This window comes from Oncorhynchus mykiss, chromosome 12 (assembly GCF_057628025.1).
Source record: "Oncorhynchus mykiss isolate SJ-2025 chromosome 12, ASM5762802v1, whole genome shotgun sequence".
NCBI lineage: Eukaryota > Metazoa > Chordata > Actinopteri > Salmoniformes > Salmonidae > Oncorhynchus > Oncorhynchus mykiss.
In genome coordinates, this window is record NC_143033.1 from 81,312,756 (window position 1) to 81,324,563 (window position 11,808).

Genomic DNA, 11,808 nt, shown 5'->3' on the forward strand with positions numbered 1-11,808 from the left:
GGTTTCAAATCCCCAAATCCTTCCTCATCCACACACAGGGACAAGGAATTACAGCACAGGCTCATATTGGTTTAAGCTCTTTGTTGATGTTCTTTGGAAATGAGTAACATGCCTTTCCATTCAGGCTCATCCCTTTGTTTATTTTGATGAGCTGTCTAAATTGACTTGAGAGATGTATCATTTTGTGGGACGGCTGATTATTTGGCCACATGGTTTCTGTTATCATAAACATGATTACCCGTATGGATTCCATGTTCTTTATGTGTGATCCCTTTGGAACGTTTACAATATCCTGATCTTCTGTTCATTTAAACCAATTACCACAAGTAAATTACCCCACTGTCCTTCTTTCCTGTGTGCATCACATGTTTATAACCCTGAAAAATGGTCCGGCATGGTGTTCATGTTAAATTATGTTAAAAACATTAAATGGGGTGACTGTTTTAAAATGTAGATTTTATTGGAAGACTAGAGGGAAAGCAGAGCCCTGTTTGGATACCAGTGGTTTTCATAAGCTGTCCATGGTTCCAAACCTCCAAACCAGCGCTAGCTGGAGGAATGTCAGTTTCCTCACGTGTGTTTTTATCATGGAGGATTCTGACCCAAAGAGAGCAACACCTGGTGAGCATATGTTACTCTGGACTGCATGTACAATAGGCCACATGGTACAGAATGTACAGGATTGACTGGAGGCCCTCTGAACATTATGGTAGTAGTGCTGGGGGATACTGGCCTACTATAGAGCCCTCCTGGCCCCTCCACCCTCCTGCCCGAGACAAACACAATTGATGGCCACTGAGTCACAAACAGATGTCATTCCCTGGTGCAGTGAGCACGGACATTGACACAGTGACATATAAGGGCTTAAACCGTGCAATGGGGGGCACACCTGTGAAATGAAAGGGTTGATCTGGAGTAATGAGTAGCAGGCCAGTTACAGAGGACAAAGCCTTGTTGTTTTAGAGGCCTAGCCGCTCTTTGTGCCAGTAAAAAAGGGAGAGCATTTCAAGGAGAGGTGAAATATTTACACTAGGCAGCAGCAGCCAGGGCTTTATGAGGTGCACTAGCTGAACCATGTGCAGGGCTGCAGATAATCTGAGGTATTGTAGAACAGCTCTGGTTTCCCATAAACCTCTGCTCTGATCCACCATGTGTCCTGTGGCTGTCTTTGGCCGGTATAAGACTCTGGGGTTTATGAAATGCTCGAGGTGCCCTTGAAGTACAATAGACAAAACTTTCACATACTGTACACCATGTACGAGGTACAGGGCAGCAACTACTGTAGTCAGCATAGAGCTGAGTGCAGTACAGGGGTTATTAATTGTGATAACCTGAGAAAAGGATGTAATTTCAGCACTTTCAAATGAAGACAACAAAAAAATTGCCTGACTGAGACATTTATCAGTGTGCAATAAAACCTATTCAGCACACTGACCTTAAAGGGCGACTGCACTTCCTGATTTTACCTCGTTTTAGATTTGGTTCACTAAGAAATTCAAGTGGTCATGACTGAATTCAAATGGGAGTTGGCTTTTAGGGTGTGGTTTGATGTGGGAAGAGTAAGCCAAATTATTTTGTCAATTAGCTTCAGCCGGTGTCACGGCCATTGAAAGAACTGGACCAAGGTGCAGCGTGGTTAGCGTACATATTCCCTTTTATTTATATGACGCCGAAAAAACAATAAACAATCCAAAAACCAACCGTGAAGCTTAAGGCTATAGTGCCAACAAACAAAGACAACTTCCCACAAAGACAGGTGGGAAAAAGGGCTACCTAAGTATGGTTCCCAATCAGAAACAACGATAGACAGCTGTCCCTGATTGAGAACCATACCCGGCCAAAACATAGAAACACCAAAATCATAGAAAACACAACACAGAATGCCCACCCCAAATCACACCCTGCCCAATCCAAATAGAGACATTAAAAGGCTCTCTACGGTCAGGGCGTGACAGCCGGCTGGTGTGCGACTGCCTATCTTTGGGGCAAATTTGAGACCATCAAGAATGTATTATTTGTATATGAGACAATATTTTCATGTTGCACAACTTTAGTTTTGTCATTAAATGCTTTCAATATTTGTATATGAATTTCTACAATTTACAGTTGGGTTGAGGTTTTTAAGTCAAAGAAATTTGGAGCCACTGAAATTTTAACATATTGTCTCATGTACGTTGTGTAATTTACCGATGGTCCCGAACTAGTCCCAGAGGTACAGTTGAATTGTGTGCAACTGCACTCCGAATTGATGATTACTTGTGTGCTGCCACCTGTGGGCAAGTGGGCAGGATTGAAACAAACCCAACCTTAATTTTCGTTCTGATGCAGTCACGAACACAAGTCTCACAAAACTCTGTTTTGGAAGAGACTGACTATAACCAAAATTGTCTTATGACACACTTTAACAGTAGAATAAATGTTTCTGACTCATATTGATGCCACATAGGCTGTTTCCTAAATGAGAAGTTGTTTTTAGGGGCAGTTGCCCTTTAAAGATTAAATCAGCAGCCACCGTTCGCCCCCCTAGTACCTTTACTATTGTTTTTGTTTTGTTGATGAAAACAGAGCAGAGAAGCATCCGGCAGTGTGGAAAAATCATTGCAGTACATATTCTGCTGTTCTATTGCGTGTGTAATGATGTCCGACGGGAGAGAATTGTGTTTGTTGTCGTAATATCCCAAAGGGACGTAGTAGTTTCACCTATTAAGGATTCGAGCTTTAGGTTTGCCATTGATATTTGCTCTTTTTTTTTGCTTAACCACAACTCTTTACACTGGCACAACACTCAGGCTCAGACTTGTTCAGTAACCTGAGGGCAACCATTAGGAAAGGAAATACACACACGCGCACACACAAACACCTCCCTCCGCCTCTTATCTAGTAATCCATTTTGCAGAATGTGTTAACCACATCATCATTGTGTCAGAGCTAGTAGTTGTTGGGATGGAGTAGTTGTTTAATTTAACACCCAACTCTAGGTGCAGAAATGGCCTTATGTTCTCACTCAAGGCTTAGCAGCATGCTTGAGAAGTGCAACTGCAACACTTAGCAGCCAGTTAGCATTTAGAATACATTATTTTTTGGATTGCTCTAAATAATCTAGTTGACTTGTTAACAAGGCAGATCTACTCCATAGGGATTATGACACTGTTTGGGAGATTAATATATACAGTATACAGGGTTTGGGATTATGTTGATTTAGGACTATGTAGTTAATCTCCTATGCATCGAGCCATGTGATTGGTTCATTAACATTTTGATGTTAAAACCTGGACGCGAGAAACGTAGAAAGTGTCAGTGTCAGTATGGTTCGATATTGGCTCCTCCCCTACGGCACCTCAATTAATGCCTTCATACTGTATGCATTGTATTTAAGCCAGTGCTCACCATTTGCCCATAATGACAGGCCAGACCAATCACCTGAACCCTTTAATAACCCTGTTTGTTAACTAATCATTGAAGGGGTTATTTTAGATGAACTCAGAGGAGCCCTGCAGTTATGAAAAGGGACTAGGTAGACGAAACCCCTCTATGAAGCCCCTACTGCTATTAAAAAGTACATCCACAATAAGCAGATAATGTGACATTGGGGTCAGATATGTACGGTATCTCTCCTGACCTGCTAATGTTAGCTGGAGGGTTGACATACTATTGTTATCAAGTCTCGATTTCCTGTTATTTCTCCAATTGGTTGCATTACCTTTTCATCATCTGTGCCTGATTGTGTTTGGCCCATCTTGTTGGGGCTTCTTCAGATGCAGGGCCATTTCCTGCAGACAGCAGCAGTTTTACGTCCTGCCCTTTGACTGTTACACGGACACAATAACAACTGTTATTAATCATGTGAAATTACATTTTTAGGAACATTTTTAGCCTGATATATCAAATCAATATGATATTACTTAGAGAGGTGCGGTTGTGGTTATTTCAGGTTCATAAAGGCCTGTCTCTTCGAGGTAATTTGGGGTATGACCATGAGGTAATAGAAGGTGCTAAAGCTTGCCCATGTAGGCTGGACTGACTTATACAAGGCTCATATTACATTTACTATGATGATTATTTGCATCCAATCCAATTTCAAAAGTTTTCAATATTATTTTAAAGATTACTTATGACTTTTAATTAAATCTTAGTTATTTTATGACTTTATCACAACAATAAATCTTACAGTGTTACATTGAGGCTATAATTCAAGATACAGTTGAAGTTGGAAGTTTACAAACACTTAGGTTTTTCAACCAATCCACACATTTCTTGTTAACAAACTATAGTTTTGGCAAGTCGGTTTGAACATCTACTTTGTGCATGACACAAGTAATTTCTCCAACAATTGTTTACAGACAGATTATTTCACTTATAATTCACTGTATCACAATTCCAATGGGTCAGAAGTTTACATACACTAAGTTGACTGTGCCTTTAAACAGCTTGGAAAATTCCAAAAAATGATGTCATGGCTCTAGAAGCTTCTGATAGGCTAATTTACATTTTTTGAGTCAATTGGAGGTGTACCTGTGGATGTATTTCAAGGTCTACCTTCAAACTCAGTGCCTCTTTGCTTGACATCATGGGAAAATCAAAAGAAATCAGCCAAGACCTCAGAAAAAAAATTATGACCTCCACAAGTCTGGTTCATCCTTGGGAACAATTTCCAAATGCCTGAAGGTACCACGTTCATCTGTACAAACAATAGAACGCAAGTATTAACACTATGGGACCACGCAGCCGTCATACCGCTCAGGAAGGAGACACGTTCTGTATCTTGGAGAACGTACTTTGGTGCGAAAAGTGTAAATCAATCACAGAACAACGGCAAAGGACCTTGTGAAGATGCTGGAGGAAACAGGTACAAAAGTATCTATATCCACTGTCATGACGTTGGCCTGGGGATAGGTTTATGACAATCATAAATACCCCTCCCCCTTTTTCCTCTCTCTACCCTTCTGAGGTTCCATAGAGATTCTGGGAACATCAGAAGGTGGGGGAAAATGAACTATATTCTGTAAATCCGACCAATTGAACATATGTGGTGGTACTTAATGAATATGATGTCAGTTCGGTTGTCATCTGAGACATTGTCATCAATGATAAGATGACATAAACTCTACAGTGGAAAGTCTACACATCAGAGTTATCGGATTCACATGGAATTGTTGTTCAATTTAAATGTTTGAATACGAAATTATTAGTGATGGGATGAAATGTGATTTTAGCTTCTAAAATGTGAGATTTTAGTTTTTATAAGGTTAAGGCTATGCTCAATCAGTGGCCCGCCCCTGTGAAGGGACATGGGCTATAAAACTTTTCAAACACGCCCTCCTCTCCCTTCCTATATAAAGCCTTGACGACAATGTAACCTCCTGGTCCGAGGATGTGAGGACGACGGTCCGATGTCGGAATGGTTCAGATAATAACTACAGAACGAAGCCAACATCAGCGTGAGCTTTGGTTGCGAATGGTATGAACTTTGAACTCTTATTCACCACAGAAGTGATACCTCCTAGCCGTTGAGTTAGGAACAGCAGCTGCAAACGCAGGTTAGGAAGGAACAGACAGAGTATCCCGTCTACCACACAACGACGTTACTACAACGTATCCAATTGACCACCAGAGACATTTTTCAAAGGACAAAGGACTCGGTTTGGCAACACGACCTTCCATCTACCACCAACCTACCGAAGCGCAGCTCAGAGTAAATATTTATTGCATTTTCCTTTTCCAAGTGGGCGGTAATTTAGAATGCATAAGATGCTGTATTTACGATAGCACAGCTTCTTTCTTTGTTACTCAGTCTTCCCGCTCTTTCACTCAAACCCACCCCTTTTATTTTGTGTAACAAGCTGTCATATTTGTTCCGCCCGGTAGGGACGTTTCCCTTTATGACGTAATTTGTAATCAATTTATGATTAATTATGTGTATGTGTAATTCTGTGTGATTAGTAGGTATTTAGTAAATAAATAATTAAACCCAATTTTGTATTGCTGATTCAACTTGTTAGCCAGAGTTCGTGAAGATAACCAAGAACTTACAACTTTCAGATGAGACTGAATTAAGGTGACGATTAATATTTACTGCTATTTATGTAAAATATTACTAGGTCTTTAAGAGTTTATTTGGAAGATAACAGCTCTATAAATATTATTTTGTGGTGCCCGACTGTCTAGTTAATTACATTTACATGATTAGCTCAATCAGGTAATATTAATTATGGAGAAATTATTTTATAGAATAGCATGTCATATCACTTAATCCTGCATAGCCAAAGACACGACACCACCGAGTCCTATATCGATATAACCTGAAAGGCCGCTCAGCAAGGAAGAAGCCACTGCTCCAAAACCGCCACAAAAAAGCCAGACTACAGTTTTCAACTGCACATGGGGACAAAGTTCATACTTTTTGGAGAAATGTCCTCTAGTCTGATGAAACAAAAATAGAACTGTTTGGCCATAATGACCATCATTATGTTTGGAGGAAAAAGGGAGGCTTGCAAGCCGAAGAACTCCATCCCAACCGTGAAGCATGGGGGTGGCAGCATCATGTTGTGGGGGTGCTTTGCTGCAGGCGAGACTGGTGCACTTCACAACATAGATGGCATCATGAGGATGGAAAATTATGTGGATATATTGAAGCAATATCTCAAGTCATCAGTCAGGAAGTTAAGCTTGGTCGCAAATGGGTCTTCCAAATGGACAATGAACCCAAGCATACTTCCAATGTTGTGGCAAAATGGCTTAAGGTCAACAAAGTCAAGGTATTAGAGTGGTCATCACAAAGCCCTGACCTAAATCATATAGAAAATATGTGGGTAGAACTGAAAAGACGTGTGTGAGCAAGGAGGCCTACAAACCTGACTCAGTTACACCAGCTCTGTCAGGAGGAATGGGCCAAAATTCACCCAACTTATTGTGGGAAGCTTGTGGAAGGCTTTCCGAAACGTTTGATCCAAGTTAAACAATTTAAAGGCAATGTTACCAAATACTAATTGATTGTATGTAAACTTCTGACCGACTGGGAATGTGATGAAAGAAATTAAAGCTGAAAGAAATCATTTTCTCTACTATTATTCTGACATTTCACATTCTTAAAATAAAGTGGTGATCCTAACTAACCTAAGACAGGGAATGTTTACTAAGATTAAATGTCAGGAATTGTGAAAAACTGAGTTGAAATGTATTTGGCTAAGGTGTATGTTAACTTCCGACTTCAACTGTATATGCGTTTTGTGAGATAATTCCAATGTGGAGTCTCATAGCTGTGGAGGAGATGATGATAGCCTCACTCAGGCCTTTACAGTCTGAGGTGGGTGTGTGTTTTTACCCATGAGTTCATGAGCTGTTTGCACTGTTTTCAGAGACCTCCTAATTACAATATGTTGCACCACAACTAGACAGCTGGGCTGGAGTTAGGCTGACACATTTGCTTGCAGCTGTTTTCGCCCCTCAGTAAAGAAATATCACACTAAGAACTCAGATAGGCCTATGCTTCTCGTAAAAGTGTAATCTATGATAGTGACTTCTTCTAAGCTTTCTTTTTGTCAAATAGGTTCATATGAATGTGTGAATGTGTGCGATTTCCCAAAAATGTACCACATCCATTTCTGAGGAACTTGTTTCATGTATAAAGCAAACCTTCAATTTTGCAACTTCCTAGATTTTATTCATGCATATATAAAGGACATCACGTTGTTTGCTTAGCGAGTACCACTTCCTCCTGATTCAGCCTATACCAGGGGCAAACTCGGGACCTCTACCTTGCTAGCACAAGTGACCGCCCTCCTGAAGCTTCTTACCAGTCGGCGCCACGCGAAAAGCTAGCTGTTCACTGGCACAAGTGGGAAGACTTCAGGCTGAGGAGTAAGTTTCACACATCATCATGAGCTACATGTAGTCAGAATGGGTGGCGATGGCAGTGGAAGTGGGAGCACTGTAGCCCATATGGTCTGGTGAATCACATTCAGGTTCTCACTTTCTAAGAGTGGCCACCAATTTAGATTGAAGCTGTTTCACCCTGTAACTAACCACTCTGCAGCCCATAACCATGAAACTCACAGTCTTCACCCAAGAGCCAGCTCAACCCACTCCTCCTTTTCCTGCGGCTCTGTCTTGCCTATTTTAACATCTTTGTGGGTATGGTAGTCGAAGAGCACAGCTTGCCGTTACAAATGATCCCTAGCAAACTGGAAGATGATAGTTTTCAGAGCTCTGTATTGGAGAATGTCTAAGAGGGTTAATGAGATATGGAGGAAAGAAAAGAGAGGAATGGTAATTCTACGTCAATGCGTTCTTTACAGGAAGTCATCGTTTGCCAATCCTGACTAATCCATTCCATTCTCATAGTTCTATATCCTTTCTTCAGTCTTCAGATCGGTGTGGGTGTTGGGAGTGGTCTAACTGTTAGAGTCTCTTGAGTCTGACACAGAGTAGATATGGGTCCAGTTTTTAGCTTACCCATTCCTCCTAAAACCACTACTCAATGGTGGACTTTGCTGAAATGTCAGTTTAGTAGTCTCCCTCTCTCCCTCCATCACAGATTCAGCATCAGATACCGCAGCGCAAAGCAACAGCGCCTCTGATCTAGGTCATGTTTGGCACTGTTGTACATATGTTCCACTGGTCAGTGTCATTTACATTCTGCAATGTAACCATTTAAAGATCTCCTGTGTACCTAGGAAGAACACAAACGTGCCTAATCAAAGTTTAAAACATCAAAGGCCACTGAACAATCAGAATCCTTCTGTCAACTGACTGTTTGCTCTTCTTGAATAGCTATTAATACTGCACTGTTTCAACAAATGATATCATTGACTTAGCTTGTATGTTTAAATACTGAGATACGGTTATCTAAATTGCTACCTGAATCTTTGCGGAACAGAGCAGGAATCCTGAGTCCATTGTTTGGTACGACAGATAGAGAGAGGTCTTGATGTGATGCCAACAGAAGGTCATTGTGGGCCTATTCGTCATTTCCGGTCACGACTTGCAGACTTGTTTTTGAGTTGCTGTGCGTTTTGTTGCCAACCTGTTTTGCTACCTGACAAATTTACGGTTTTTACTTTTTAATTACCGTTTATATTTTTGTTTTTTTCCTACTCAACTTTTTCACTCCGGACGCTTTATCTGGACACGATTCGTCAGGACCTCCAACAGCCGAAGCTAAGTAGTAACATTAACATGATGCCTTCTAATTGTAGTCGCTGTGCTACAAGCCCAGCTTCAGACGCAATCGCTAGGCAAGGGTAATTTCAGTGTAGGAAAGGATGAAACAGCGTCTGTGCCACCAGTAAGTACAGATAGTAGTATAAATCCCCTGGCACAGTCCCCGCAGCCGGACAACTTTCTCACGGTTTCTGGAAGGAAATGCTGTAGGAACGCTCAACCGGTGTCGCTCATTCAGCCGACAGAAACTTTCAACCGGTTTTCCCCATTAAGCAGCGGGTCGGAGTCAGAGGCCGAGTCTTCTCTGGTCTCTACTCCTCCCGTTACGGGGTCTGAGACGCCGAAGCTTCCCACCATTAGCTCTGACAAATTGAAAACTCTAGTCATTGGCGACTCCATTACCCGCAGTATTAGACTTGAGAATCATCCAGCGATCATACACTGTTTACCGGGGGGCAGGGCTACCGACGTTAAGGCTAATCTGAAGATGGTGCTGGCTAAAGCTAAAACTGGCGAGTGTAGAGAGTATAGAGATATTGTTATCCACGTCGGCACCAACGATGTTAGGATGAAACAGTCAGAGATCACCAAGCGCAACATAGCTTCTGCGTGTAAATCAGCTAGAAAGATGTGTCGGCATCGAGTAATTGTCTCTGGCCCCCTCCCAGTTAGGGTCTCACAACTCAATCGCTGGTTGAAAACTGTTTTCTGCCCCTCCCAAAAGATAGAATTTGTAGATAATTGGCCCTCTTTCTGGGACTCGCCCACAAACAGGACCAAGCCTGACCTGCTGAGGAGTGACGGACTCCATCCTAGCTGGAGGGGTGCTCTCATTTTATCTACCAACATAGACAGGGCTCTAACTCCTCTAGCTCCACAATGAAATAGGGCGCAGGCCAGGCAGCAGGCTGTTAGCCAGCCTGCCAGCATAGTGGAGTCTGCCACTAGCACAGTCAGTGTAGTCAGCTCAGCTATCACCATTGAGACCGTGTCTGTGCCTCGACCTAGGTTGGGCAAAACTAAACATGGCGGTGTTCGCCTTAGCAATCTCACTAGGATAAAGACCACCTCCATTCCTGTCATTATTGAAAGAGATCATGATACCTCACATCTCAAAATAGGGCTACTTAATGTTAGATCCCTTACTTCAAAGGCAATTATAGTCAATGAACTAATCACTGATCATAATCTTGATGTGATTGGCCTGACTGAAACATGGCTTAAGCCTGATGAATTTACTGTGTTAAATGAGGCCTCACCTCCTGGCTACACTAGTGACCATATCCCCCGTGCATCCCGCAAAGGCGGAGGTGTTGCTAACATTTACGATAGCAAATTTCAATTTACAAAAAAAAAAATGACGTTTTCGTCTTTTGAGCTTCTAGTCATGAAATCTATGCAGCCTACTCAATCACTTTTTATAGCTACTGTTTACAGGCCTCCTGGGCCATATACAGCGTTCCTCACTGAGTTCCCTGAATTCCTATCGGACCTTGTAGTCATAGCGGATAATATTCTAATCTTTGGTGACTTTAATATTCACATGGAAAAGTCCACAGACCCACTCCAAAAGGCTTTCGGAGCCATCATCGACTCAGTGGGTTTTGTCCAACATGTCTCTGGACCCACTCACTGTCACAGTCATACGCTGGACCTAGTTTTGTCCCATGGAATAAATGTTGTGGATCTTAATGTTTTTCCTCATAATCCTGGACTATCGGACCACCATTTTATTACGTTTGCAACAAATAATCTGCTCAGACCCCAACCAAGGATCATCAAAAGTCGTGCTATAAATTCACAGACAACACAAAGATTCCTTGATGTCCTTCCAGACTCCTTCTGCCTACCCAAGGACGCCAGAGGACAAAAATCAGTTAACCACCTAACTGAGGAACTCAACTTAACCTTGCGCAATACCCTAGATGCAGTTGCACCCCTAAAAACTAAAAACATTTCTCATAAGAAACTAGCTCCCTGGTACACAGAAAATACCCGAGCTCTGAAGCAAGCTTCCAGAAAATTGGAACGGAAATGGCGCCACACCAAACTGGAAGTCTTCCGACTAGCTTGGAAAGACAGTACTGTGCAGTACCGAAGAGCCCTTACTGCTGCTCGATCATCCTATTTTTCTAACTTAATTGAGGAAAATAAGAACAATCCGAAATTCCTTTTTGATACTGTCGCAAAGCTAACTAAAAAGCAGCATTCCCCAAGAGAGGATGACTTTCACTTTAGCAGTGATAAATTCATGAACTTCTTTGAGGAAAAGATTATGATTATTAGAAAGCAAATTACGGACTCTTCCTTAAATCTGCGTATTCCTTCAAAGCTCAGTTGTCCTGAGTCTGCACAACTCTGCCAGGACCTAGGATCAAGAGAGACACTCAAGTGTTTTAGTACTATATCTCTTGACACAATGATGCAAATAATCATGGCCTCTAAACCTTCAAGCTGCATACTGGACCCTATTCCAACTAAACTACTGAAAGAGCTGCTTCCTGTGCTTGGCCCTACTATGTTGAACATAATAAACGGCTCTCTATCCACCGGATGTGTACCAAACTCATTAAAAGTGGCAGTAATAAAGCCTCTCTTGAAAAAGCCAAACCTTGACCCAGAAAATATAAAAAACTATCGGCCTATATC